General features: G+C 39.8%; 1 long non-coding RNA gene across 1 annotated transcript; it reads right to left on the reverse strand.

The window, feature by feature from the left end:
• Positions 1–10,593: 10,593 nt before the first annotated feature.
• Positions 10,594–12,223, reverse strand: LOC124380113. Its single transcript, XR_006924607.1, has 3 exons — positions 11,985–12,223; positions 11,428–11,756; positions 10,594–10,947 (listed from the first exon to the last, which is right to left on the reverse strand). It is a non-coding gene; the product is annotated as an uncharacterized LOC124380113 (long non-coding RNA).
• Positions 12,224–13,676: the final 1,453 nt, after the last annotated feature.

Genomic DNA, 13,676 nt, shown 5'->3' on the forward strand with positions numbered 1-13,676 from the left:
ATTCGCATTTACATCTTTGTTTTCGCCCTTGGGACGAGTGCCAGAAGCACTCCAGCTGGGCAGCAGGGACGGGCACAGGATGGTAATGAGAAGAGGCAGCAGGACGGCGTGGTGGGGGGGTTTATGAGGGGGCTGCGAGGGGGGGCAATGGTGGGAGTGGGAATGAGGGTAAGGTGGAGTTGGGAAAAAGAATTTGAGAGTCATTTATATATGATGTTAGTTGGCCAGGAAATACATTTTATTTTAATATATTCAGTAAAAGGAACAGGTAAATGTGTACAATTTTGTACTCAACCTGGCAGCAATGCAACATGCCATTTAAATGACACAAAGTGGGTATAACCAGTGGTGGCAATGTTTAGGAAAATTAAACTTAATGCAAAAGAGATGCACACAAATTACAGAGTCATAATACAATTCAAATGTTCTTGTTTTTCTTTACTGTTCTACGTCACACATAAATTATATGGACAAAAGTATTGGGACACATGACACCTCTCATCCATATGCAGTTCTTTCCCAAACAGTTGCCACAAAGTTGGTCCATAGTGTGTATTTGTACATATTTTCAGTTCCTGGGTCAGTCTGGAATGAAAAATAAAGAATTCATTCCTTAAATTCAAGAATCTGGGAATCTTGCAAATGTGACCTATTAGGAAATAAGAAAGAAAAAAAAAATATATATTTTCTGGAAACATGTTTTTCGTGATATTCCTTGTTGCGAATGTCAGGATCACATCAAGGATTGTATTTCCATGTCTCACCAAGAATTCCCTGGATAGACTCTGGATCATCTGTGACCCTGATCAGAATATTGCTCTTATTTCCCGAATTTCAGCAATATTATAACATAACCTCCAGTATTCAACTGATTTTTAGCCGCCTTAGACTGGCTAAAAAAATAAATATATATACAAATAAAAGATGAGACTGCAGATAAACGTAAATGCTATGTTGTAATATAATGTTAGAATTTTATTATTAAATATTTGTAATAAATATATTGCATACATATGTATTAGATTCATTGAATTATGGATGAAAGTGTAAAAGCAGTATATTACGTCAGGGTTTTTGTGTGTATTTCCCCCTTGACATTAACTGGTGTGTTGGTGACAGAACACACAGCTGTAATTATAAGGTGCCCTCACTTCCCTCTACGGATTTGTCAGTTATACTTTCCCATCTGCTCTGTATTGACACACACACACACACACACACACACACACACACACACACACACACACACACACACACACACACACACACATTCTGGATGCCAGTGTGAGTATGTTACAGGTGTAACACTCATTAAGCTACAGATGACAAATAATTTGTTTTTCCTTTTTCCTTTTCTCCCATTCAAACCTGGAAAGAAAGACTTTTTATTTGGCAATATTTTTGTTGTCCAAGGTTATGTGTTTGTGTCCAGTCTGTTCAGAAAAGATGCAAAGACACAAACAAAAGATTGTTGCCCCTCCTCCACACTACCCATCCCATGTGGAATACCTGCCCCAGGTGGGCATAGAGAAAGGGGGCAGGTGTGACACAGCCACACACTAGGCTTAATCATACTGGCAATTTTTCTTTCTTTCTTTCTTTCTTTCTTTCTTTCTTTCTTTCTTTCTTTCTTTCTTTCTTTCTTTCTTTCTTTCTTTCGGTCCGTTGGTCCGTCCGTCCACCATTTGTTTGTCCATCTTTCTGTCGAGATTAGTTTCGTAACACGCCAACAGATGGCAGCACAAGACTGCACGCACAGTCACAGGGAGCACCGATGTTCATAAGTCAGAGTGCCAAAAGACATCATCCTGTGTACATTGGGAGCTGTGTAACTGGTGCTATTCTGACTCCTCACACGTGGAAACAACATGATCTTACTACCGCACCCACCCTAATCATGAGATTTGGCTCTCGCAGACTTCGTTCTTTTCCCGAAGATGAGGATCCAGCTTAAAGTTTGACAGTTTTGACACCATTGCGGAGCTCCAGCACAAAAATATCAGAAGGTGCTTGACTAGTTTCGAAAAGAAGACTTCCAGGACACATTTTGGAAGTGGTAAGATGGCTGGGAGGGCTGCATTGCTGTACAAGGGGACTATTTTGGAGGTGATAGTGTGTAAACATAGATAAATGAAGTACTTTCTTGTAAAAAGAGCTAGCTTCTGATACCACCGCGTAGATTGAAATCTAGTTCTCCCCCTGGGCCAGTACAGCACTCTTCCTCCTCCACTTTTCCACTGCAAACTGACCCATGTAACATACAGCATGTAGGCAGAATGGATCAGGGAGATGAGAGAACATTTGTCAGTGTTTTCATTGGCCTCTAAAAGTTAAAGACTGCCCCTTTAAACTGTGCATCCTTTATTATTGTACTTTGTATCCAGTGATTAGAGTGGGACACAGACACATGCAGTAGTTTTGTTTCGAGCTTGACTTGAGATTTACATCTTGTACTGATTAATTCATTACTTTTCGACATCTTTGCAGTTGCTCGGGGAATTAGTGTGTAAATTTAACTGGGTCTCTGTAATTGAGCAGTGTTAAGCTGCGCTTTGCTTAAGATTTACACTCGTCTTCTAAAGCTACTCAGGAAGCTTTGCTCACTCAGAGCTTATGAGCTTGTTGGCTCAGTGCAGTGCGAGGAGAGAAGCTCTGATTAAATATGCAGGCTGAAGTTTTAACACTCTCTGCTGCACACACTAAACAGCTCTGACATCTCCACACACGGCCCGTCGAGCAAGCTGCACCAGGCTACACACACACACACACACACACACACACACACACACACACACACACACACACACACACACACTTTCTCATCCGTGCAAACTTAGTAGTCAGCTCACTAAAGCAATAAAAACCTGCCATCCATGCCAGCAATATACATCCTGGCATGTGTGTGTGTGTGTGTGTGTGTGTGTGTGTGTGTGTGTGTGTGTGTGCATCTTAGCAGATACATTCAAATGAACCCTAACAGCACTTTACACCAATAACATTCAAGTGCCACTTCAGTGCAACGGCTTTGGCCCTCGTTTCACAAAGCAGATTTCCTCTGATCTGCACGCTTTAGTCTATCAGAGCGTCATTTTTTCCCCCAACATCGAGCAAAGACACGACACGATTGCTTCCTCGGCTTAATCTGTGTGGAATAATCTGTTTGGGGATGTAATTCACATGGTATGCCTTTTGATTTGGATTAAGACGAAATCCTCTTAGCGCTCAGCTCGGTCGAAGTTATCGGTGTCCCGGAAAAGCCAGGCAAATCCACTTCGTCCAAAAAAATAAAAAATCAGGCTGCCCATTAACTCGTGCTAATTCTCCTTTGGCTGAGTCGCTTAAATCTCACACACTTCATCCCCTGAATGTGTGTCTTGAAGAGAAATTCTGAACACCAAGCTAACGCTTAGTTTGTCAGTAGGATAGTAGGGCAGTGTTAGATCTTTGGGTGTTTTTTACATGTACAGCAAGTAAAGAGTTAAATGCTATCAGGTGTTAAGCTGGACTAGTAGTTGATTATTTTCCTGTATCACATCAGAAAAAAGTAAATCAGGACACAGTGAATGTTTGAACTGAGGAAAGGAAAAAATTAAATAAGATAATTCTGAATTTGATTGCCATAATACCTCTCAAAAAAATTAATTGGCCTTGTGTACATGGCCATGTTTGGGAACTGAGAAAACAGTTGCTGGATTTTTGGGAGAGAATTTGTGTCCCAATAGTGTCTGATACAGAATTCTAGCTGCTTAACAGTCCTGGGTCTCCTTTGTCCTTTATTTAATTTCATGATGTGCCAAATGTTTTTAATTGGTGAGAATTGGTGAGAAGTTTAGACTGCGGGCAGGCTAGTTTAGCATCCATTCTCTTCTTCAATGAAGCTATGCTGTTGTAAAATTAACAGTTCAAGTTTAGCATTGTCTTGCTGATATATGCTAGGCCTTCTTTGCAATGAACATTGCCTGGATTTAAACATATGTTGTATAGAAACCTTTATATACCCTAAAACATTGATGTTGCCTTTTTAGTTGTGCAGGCTGCCCAATCCATAGACATTAATCCACCCTCACACCAATGGAAAACTTTTCAACTAAGCACTAATAACGAGCTAGGTGGTCCATGTCCACTTTAGTATGGAGGATGCTGCATCCATGTTTTTTTTATTTTGATTTATCTGATCACAGAACAATCCATTTTAAATGAGCTTTGATTCAGAGATGACTGTGGCATTTCTTGATCATGTTCACATATGGCTTCTTCTTTACATGATAGAGCTTTCGCCTGTATTTGTGGATTATAGGGTGAACTGTGTTCACAGACAATGATTTCTGTAGGTGTTTCTGAACCAGTGCAGTGTTTTTCATTACAGCATCATACCTGCTTTTTATTGAGGGCCACCCGATGGCCTGGAAATCACAAGCATCCGATATTGATTTTCATCCAGATTCTTGGCATCTTTTGATGATGATATATGTTGTAAAAAAGGAGATATTCAGGCTTTTTATTTTTTTGTTGCAACATTATTCTGAAGTTCCACAATGTAAATTATTCCACAATTTGTAGATGCACTTTTTCACAGTTTGGTGAACCTCTGCTAATCTTCAATTCTAAGAGACTCTGCCTCTTTAAGAAACTTTTTTTTATTCACAATCATGTTACCGACCTGTTGCCAACGAACCTAATTAGTTGCAAAATGTTCCTCCAGTTGTTTCACTTTAATACTTACTTTTCCAGCCTTTTGTCGCCCCTGTTCCAATATTTTTTGAGACATGTTGCATTCAAAATGACCTCTTTTTTTGTTTTCATAAAATGCTACAATTCTCAGCTTAAACATTTGATATGTTATCCATGTTAAATATGGGGTTATGAGATTTGCTAATTATTGCATTGTTTTTATTTACATTTTACAGCATTACAACTGTTTTTGGAATAGGGGTTATATTATTTTTATAGTTATATAAAGTTTAGTAAATTGAGAGATGTTGATTGTTTGAAAAGCCTTGTACTTTTTTGTGTTCTTTGTGCTGAGTTGCCACTTTTACACAAACCTTCAAAAAGTATGTGTTCTGCTGCAGAGTGACATTTAAAGTAGCTGTGACATTTAAAGAACGTTTATGATTTATTATGAGTTTTTATTTTTTCCATTTCTCCTAATTAGCAGGGTTTTTTGTTTATGTATATCTATATAGAGATAGATTTGTAAACTTGATTAAAGCTATAAACAATGGTTATGAGATGCATAAGTGCAGAGAGAAACCTGGCTCATACAAGTTCATCTGATCTTTGTCTGAACACACAAAAAAAATCTAAAATCCGAATTCCAAATCCTTCAATCCTCTCTCTCTCTCTCTCTCTCTCTCTCTCTCTCTCTCTCTGTAAAAACATTTCTCACAATATTTGAGTTTTCTCCTTAATACTTTTGCATTTGATTCCAGCATAGATAAATCTTCACCTTCTGCATGCTTGGGAAAAAAAGCTTGATCTGAGCAAGTGGCATCTCTCCATCGCAGGTTTGCCATGTTCTCACATTTTAGCACGATCAAATAACTGAGCAAAACTCCCTCGAATCATTTAAATCCCTCACTCAATATTCCTGATCCTTTCAGGTGCTTTGTAATTTAATAAACAGGATTAGACTCGCTCGTTCCCCCCACCCTTTCTTATTCTCTTTCTCGCTCTCTTTCAATTTAATTCTATTATTAACTCCAGTATGATTGCAGAAGATCTGGAATAGTGTCTGGAATAGTAGTATATGTGTTGTGTATGTGTGTTCATGTATTTTGAATACATGGTGCATCATTTGTGTGTGTGTGTGTATATATATGATTGTGTGTGTGTGCGTGTGTGTGTGTGTGTATATGTGTGTGTGATGTAAGGGATTAGTGGCGGTGCTCCTTGGTAGATGGTGGTGAGGAGATGAGGATGAGTTAATCTGTAAATCCCAGTCTTAGCTTTCTTATCCTTAGCTGCAGAGAGAGAGAGAGAGGGGGGTGTGAACACAAATAGGTTTGTTTTAATTAGATATCTGCAGTTTCTCTATGTATATTTGCACTCTGGCACCTTTTCTTGGCCTGACAAATAATGATTAAAAGCTTCAAGCGAATGCTGGTGTTTCTTCACTGTAATATTTGTGGATTTGGTTTTCATTCAATATAATAAGCTTTAATATTCCATCTGATAATATCCCCCTTTCCTTTGTATTTTAAACTCTACATACATGATCCTCAGCACTAATGACTTGTGTGAAAGTCAGATTCCCCAATACATGGGTTGGAGTTGAAGATCACGAGTAACCTGCTATAGAGCTATTACCTTAACCCTATTAAACACCTCTGAACACCCTGTCGATTTGAAACGCTGCACTCCAGGCCTCTTAACCTTTCATCAGTACCTTATTTTACTAATACCAGTATGTCTAAATGAGCATAAATCTCCATAAACACACTCCAACATCTAGTAGAACATTTTCCCAGAGGATTGGAGGTCATTATAACAGCAAATGGGGACTAAATGTGGAATGGGATGCGCAAAAACCAAATATGAATCTTATGGTCAGGTGTCCACATGAATTTGTCTATGTAGTGTATGTGGTCTATTGGTAGAATGACTGTGTCTAAATGAGTAAATCCTGCTTTTTTTATTTGGCTAAAATGCAGAGAAATATAAAAGTGGCAGTGTTTTCTTGGTACAATGTCATTTAGCGCTGACATGCATTTCCATCACTCCATCAGTACAGAATATTTCGGACCGCCATTGAGCCCCAGGCTATTTCTGCCCCGCCTGTGCCCTTGCTCTTGCCCATGCCTTGGCTCTCTCTCCGGGCTCATATCTGTGCCCACCACTGCTGGGAGCATGTCCCGTGCACTCAGGTGCGACGTAATTGCAGTAATGAACTCCTAGGTAGACTTCCACACTCTGCTGCTTCTTCCGCGACACGACGCCAAAACAAATCTTGTCATAATTAGCTGTAATCCTGCTCATTACTGCCGGCTTAATTAGCCTATTAATAACACATCCTGGGAGAGCTTGTTTGCTGCGCAGGCAAATGTTTGTTCCTAAATTAGCAAACAAGGAGACAATGGCATTGTTCAAACACAGGCGCTCCGAGAACGCAAAGCAGGCAGGATTAAAGCCAGTCAATGCCAGGGCTTATTTGTGGATAAGTATGTATGTGTGTGTGTGTGTGTGTGTGTGTGTGTGTGTGTGTGTATATGTGAAAGAAAAAGAAAGAGTAGTGCCTTAGGCTTTTACCCTAGGGTCTAAAGCCAGGTATATAAGGACAGATCAGGGCCTGTAGTACATCCTGTGTCGTTGCACCAGTTTGTGTGTGTAGTCTTGTGGAGAGCTTAATGGGGATGAATTAGGCCCATTAAAGTTGTTTTAGAGGCAGCAATCACATTTGAAGCTTTTAAGCCCAGAGAGGCATATCGTGTTTCATGACAATGAGTAGCTCTGTTTTCCAAACTCGATCTACAGCTTCTCTTCCTGCAGACGTGTCTGAACCCCAGCTCTTGTTTGTTAACGAGTTAAGATCAGGTCAATTTTTTTTCATGGGTGTTTTTTAATGGATGTCAACATACAAGGCTTTATGTTTTAAGAAAGGAAAATATAAAAAACAGAATTGGCAACTACAAAATTGAATCTTACTGATGCCATGTACGCTTTTCAAATTATTTAACAGTTACAGCACTATAGGCCATATACTGCAGTGAGTGGAAAAGTACTGCAACTTGTGAACACACTCACATGCCCACTGACTGAAATTTACACGTTGTAAGACTCTTTCACTAAGTACTCTACATGCTGTTAGACACGCCCACTAAGTAAAATCTAAATGCTGTAAGACATGCTCATTAGGTAAAATCTACATGCTGTAAGACACACTAAGTAAAATGTACATGCTGTAAGATACACCCACTGAGTAAAATCTACATGCTGTAAGACACACCCACTGAGTAAAATGTACATGCTGTAAGGCACGCCCACTAAGTGAACTCTACCTGCTGTAAGACACACCCACTGAGTAAAATGTACATGCTGTTAAGACTCACCCACTAAGTAAACTCTACATGCTGCCCTCCAAGTAAAATGTACATGCCGTTAAGACACGCCCACTAAGTAAACACGCCCACTAAAGTAAAATCTACATGCTGTAAGACACTCCACTAGGGTCATTCAAGCACATGGCAGGCAAGTGTGTGGGTGGTTGTTTGCATATCAGAGTAGTGTGTATATGTGTGAGTGTGAGTGTGTGTGTGTGTGTGTGTGTGTGTGTGTGTGTGAGAGAGAGAGAGAGAGAGAGAGAGAGAGAGAAAGTGTGTGTGTGTTGCATGTACAAGCTGCATAAATAAACCATGCACTTCGCACTGACACTCAGCTACTGTAACCAGACACTGCTGATAGAAGCCAGCCCCCCCCACCCACACACACACACACACACACACACACACACACACACACACACACACACACACACACACACACGCACACACGCACACACGCGCGCACACACACACACACACACACACACACACAAACACAGAGTCTTAAGTCACTTATATAATAAATCCTAACACCCTCTGTCCCTGCCCAACCACACACACACACACACACACACACACACACACACACACACACACACACATGCTGCCTTGAATTTTTTTTTCTGGTTTCTTGACTAATTATTAAACCCAAGAGCTATTGTAACAAACTTGAATCGCAGATCCGTGTAACAGACCCAATTGATTGCTTTAGAGTCAGGTTTTATCTCTGAGCTATCGCATTTTTCACATTAATATTTTATGACATGTTGAAACGTCCTTCAGACTCCAGTGAGCAAACGTACTGCTGTGTTTCACGGCTGGTTCAGGAATGCAGAAATAAGGAAATAATAAACCATTTTACAGAAAAATACAATATATTGTGCCATTTTTTTTTATTATAGATTTTGGGCGACATTAAAAAAAGATTAACCATGACATTTATATACGTCTGTAAAAGTTTAACTGGGGGAAATTATGTATGAGTGTAGTTTGTGATGTTAGATTGGCACTCTGTGGTTATTCGAAAATATGAACCGATTTATTATTTAACGTAGATGGAATGAGCAAACATATTCCTGCATATTTTCAAGCAATTTTAGATTTTGATCAACCACAGTTAACTGTGACTGAATTGTGGGATGAGCAGAGCCTTTTTATTTTCCTCTCACGTTTCCTGACCACTCGTGTCATTCCTGATTGCTTGTTTAACTTTGTATCCTGTGGTGTACCCTCACGTGCCTCAGAACGGCCGGAAAACCAAATGGCTGTGTGTGTGTGTGTGTGTGTGTGTGTGTGTGTGTGTGTGTGTGTGTGTGTGTGTGTGTGTGTGTGTAACAGGAGCTTTGTTGGGAATGTGTAGCTGAGTCAGTTCTAGGACACTGCTGGCAGCTCAAAGGATGTGAAATGGATCAATAGTTTTCCCCCTTTCTTAAACCAGTGAAAACTGGCAGACATATTGAAATGCCAGTGTGGAGAAAGTGAATAATTTATGCCGTGTCAGTCTGTGTCAGTGCTTTAGTGTGTGTGTGTGGGTGTGTGCGTATGTGAGAGTTTGAATTACAGACACTAGATTGTGCAGACTATTGAGTTTACAGTATTAATCATTCATACATGAACTAGACCTGGTTTGCTTAAAAAAGCAGTAAATAATCTCATTGATGCATGAACTGGAGCTGCAGGGAGTGTGTGAATGTGTGTGTTTGTTGAATGTGTAACGTGTATTGTATGCATATATATATATATATATATATATATATATATATATATATATATTATTGTTGTTAGATTGTATACATTTCTTTTAGACTTATTTATGAGTTCCATTCCGGGAGCACGTTCGAAAGTCCGCTTTCTTCATCAGTTGCAACCTCGATACTCGCGGGGTTATGTTCTATGACCCCTCCCAAATAACAAAAAATCACAAGGTTTTGACTCTCTTCTTTTGATGGTTCCTTTTTCAAGGGGAATTATACATGTACTGTAGTGTAGACTCAACAACAATTCTGAATTACTACTTTAAATAAATATTACAATAATAAAATATTTTTTCAAACTTTTTTATGTAATTTATTAGTAAAACTTTGTTTTGAAATGCTACTCCGGACCCTGGAGCCAACCCACAGATTTTTCGCAAGTTACTCTTAATCTGGTTCTAAATGAAAAGTCGTGAAGTAACGAGGTAGCAAGTGTCAAAATCGCGAGTGTCGAGGTTCCACTGTACACTTTTGACACAAATATACAATGTTATGTATAAAAAAAACACAAACACAAAAAATTGCTGTAAATAAAATTTTAATATTATTCTTGGAATACCTTAAAATGGTAGTGCAGTACAACAGCTGGAAAACAGGGGCTGGTATGGAGTGAAGAGACATGAAAAGAGAAGGTTTGTTTGCATTTGTTAAAGTTCACAGCTCGATTGTTTAAGTAAGTCAGGGACACACAATAATAATTATATATATATATATATATATATATATATATATATATATATATATATACAGTATAAAATCATATTTTTTACGTAAGAAAAAATAAGTATTGGGCCATGAAAACCAATTGCTGTGTTTTTGAAATCTGATTGGTCAAAAGGAGTGTATTAGATTTGTATAATAATGCAGATTAGACAGTTGTTTAGTCTGTATTTTGACTGACAGGGTCATCTGAATGCTCTTGTTGTATAATAAGCTAGTGATGTTTTAGTAACAGCTCTTACACTGATGGCTTGTATAGCGATCCTCCCACATAATCGAAGACTGTGGCAAATTGTTTTTGAACATTTATCAAAGGCGTGCCGGCTGTCAGTGCTTTGTAACGACCATGGTGCAAGTTTCCTAGTGAAGGATAGTCTTCAGGACGGAGGTGTTCACTCTTCAGGTTTTCACTGCAAAGTGACAAGCTGTATTTTCTTTACAGAAAGTAGGAAAGAAACAAGAAATAAGGGAAAGGCTGCATATCATAGCATAATCATGACATCAACCAATGAATCCTCCTGTGTTGCATCACATGATCTTCACATTTTGTATTACGTAGTCTCAACCTGCACTTCATTCATTGTCTCTCTCAAGGTTTTCTTTATGTCCTAGTTTCAAGGTATTTCTTTTTTTTTTTTTTTTTTTTACACGAATTAGTTCGGCACTGCAAGACCTTACAATTAATAAAAAAATCTGCACTTGTGTCTGCTCTCTGCATCGATACGTGATAATAACGTATTTGGGAATAGGAACTACAAAATCACAAAATATCAAACATAACTAGAACCTGATAAAATGATATGTTTCGTTCATTAAATAAATTAAACACAGTAATTGATGGCAATCATTATATGAGAGAATAACACACTCCAGAAGCCATTAAAAAAACCTCAGTGTCTTATTACATCATTCACCTGAAATTATTCCTTTTAGCACTGGCGAATTTTGGACGAATGTCAGTCCTGATGTCATCAGACTGAAATGTAGAGTTTCGCTGGAGAGCAGTATAATGTAAAATGTAAGTGTAACTTCACGTCATATCAGGAGTATGGGAGAGAGTGCAGTCACTGGATTATCTATAACACACACACACACACACACACACACACACACACACACACACACACACACACCCACACACACTAACAGACAACTGCTGGCAGGAAAATAACCTGGGAGGTGAAGTAGCACTCCCCCTTTTGCTACCTTGCCATCTATCACCATTTTCTCACTCGTCTCCTGCCTGTAGAATGAAAAAGAGGGACAAAAAATGAGAGAGAGATAGAGAGAGAGAGAGAGAGAGAGAGAGAGAGAGAGAAAGAGAGAAAAAGAGATGATGGCTGCTGTAACACAATCAGGCTTCTTGAAGCCGTAAAATGCCTTCAGACAAAAGGTCCAGCATTACAATTACAGAAAGAGGGAGAGGGATAAAGAGACAGAGGGATGAGGGGGTGAGAGACAACATGCTCACCTGAAGCAGGTGACACGATGATGTGCCTCAAATGACCAGCTGCCATTTTGTCTCTGTTCAGTGATCTCACTCAGTCTCACTCCCCTCCACTGCTCTGCTGCAAGCTGTCAGAGATGCTAACACTCTCTTATTCTCTGTCTCTCAGTCTCTCTGTGTCTGTATTGGCTGGTCAGTGTGAACACTTCCTGCCTCAGGCATGCATGTGTGTGAGTGTGTGTATGTGTATGTGAATGTGTATGTGTGTGTGTGTTTCGGCATGAGGGCAGTGGTGACATGCCCCCATTTAAATGGCTCAGATCTGCTGCTTAAGCTGTGTGGATTTGGCCTTCAGGGGATTTAACAGGGGTTTAGGGAGGAGGATGACGGCCAAAACCAAGCCATTGTAATCTCTTTCTCTCTCCCTGTCTCTCTCTCTCTCTCTCTCTCTCTCTCTCTCTCTCTCTCTCTCTGTCTTGCTCTCTCTCTTTTATACACACACGCACATACACTTTCACACGCACATACAAATTCAGTTTCCTATCAGCAGAACAGCACAGTAAAGTAGAGGTGTGTGTGTGTGTGTGTGTGTGTGTGTGTGTGTGTGTGTGTGTGTGTGTGTGTTGGGAACAGGGAGCTGCAGACAGGCATCAGGATAAATAGAGCTAACAAGTCCACTGCTCCACAGGGCCTCCTGCCCTCACTGCACCTGTCAGAGTTTCATCATAACATACACACTATTATATCAGGCTCAACACATCACACACTGACATGGGCTCAACACCACAACCTCTACACACACGAGCAGCAGCACGTTACAATAACGGGCAAGGACATCATTAGTTTGCTAAGCTTTATGAAGGCTTCATAATTTCCTACAGACATTTGATAAGTATATACTGTATTTATATTAGGGATGAGCGTCTCCATAACTGAGACAGATGTGATTTGTATCTCAATGCATAGCCACTGATACAATACATTAAAGATACATATGAAGCAGCTACTGATGTGATACGGAGAAGTGGAGGAGAGTGAAGGTTTGGGTTGGTACTTTAAATGTTGGTACTATGACTGGTAAAGGGAGAGAGGTAGCTGATATGATGGAGAGGAGAAAGGTAGATATTGTGTGTGTTCAGGAGAACAGGTGGAAAGGGAGTAAGGCCAGAAACATTGTAGGTGGGTTTAAACTTTTCTATCATGGTGTGGATGGAAAGAGAAATGGTGTAGGGGTGATCCTGAAGGAAGAGTACAGTATGAGTGTAGTGGAGGTGAAGAGAGTTTCTGATAGAGTGATGAACGTGAAGCTGGACTTGAAGGGGTGATAAATGTCTTCAGTGCCTATGTCTGCTGTGAGATGGAGGAGAAGGAAAGATTCCTAAGTGAGCTAGATGAAGTGGTAGAAGGTGAACCTAAGAATAAAAGATTGGTGATTGGGGCAGACTTTAATGGGCATGTTGGTGAAGGTAACAGGTGACGAGGAGGTGATGGTAGGTGTGGCTTTAAGGAGAGGAATGTGGAAGGGCAGATAGTGGTAGAGTTTACTAAAAGGATGGAAATGGCAGTGGTAAATACTTATTTTAAGAAGGAGGAGCATAGGGTGACATATAAGAGTGGAGGAAGGTGCACACAGGTGGACTATGGTTTATGTAGGAGATACAACCTGAAGGAGACTGTAAGGTGTTGGCAGGGGACAGTGTAGCTAGACAGCATCTG

This window comes from Silurus meridionalis, chromosome 26, assembly GCF_014805685.1.
Source record: "Silurus meridionalis isolate SWU-2019-XX chromosome 26, ASM1480568v1, whole genome shotgun sequence".
Taxonomy (NCBI): domain Eukaryota; kingdom Metazoa; phylum Chordata; class Actinopteri; order Siluriformes; family Siluridae; genus Silurus; species Silurus meridionalis.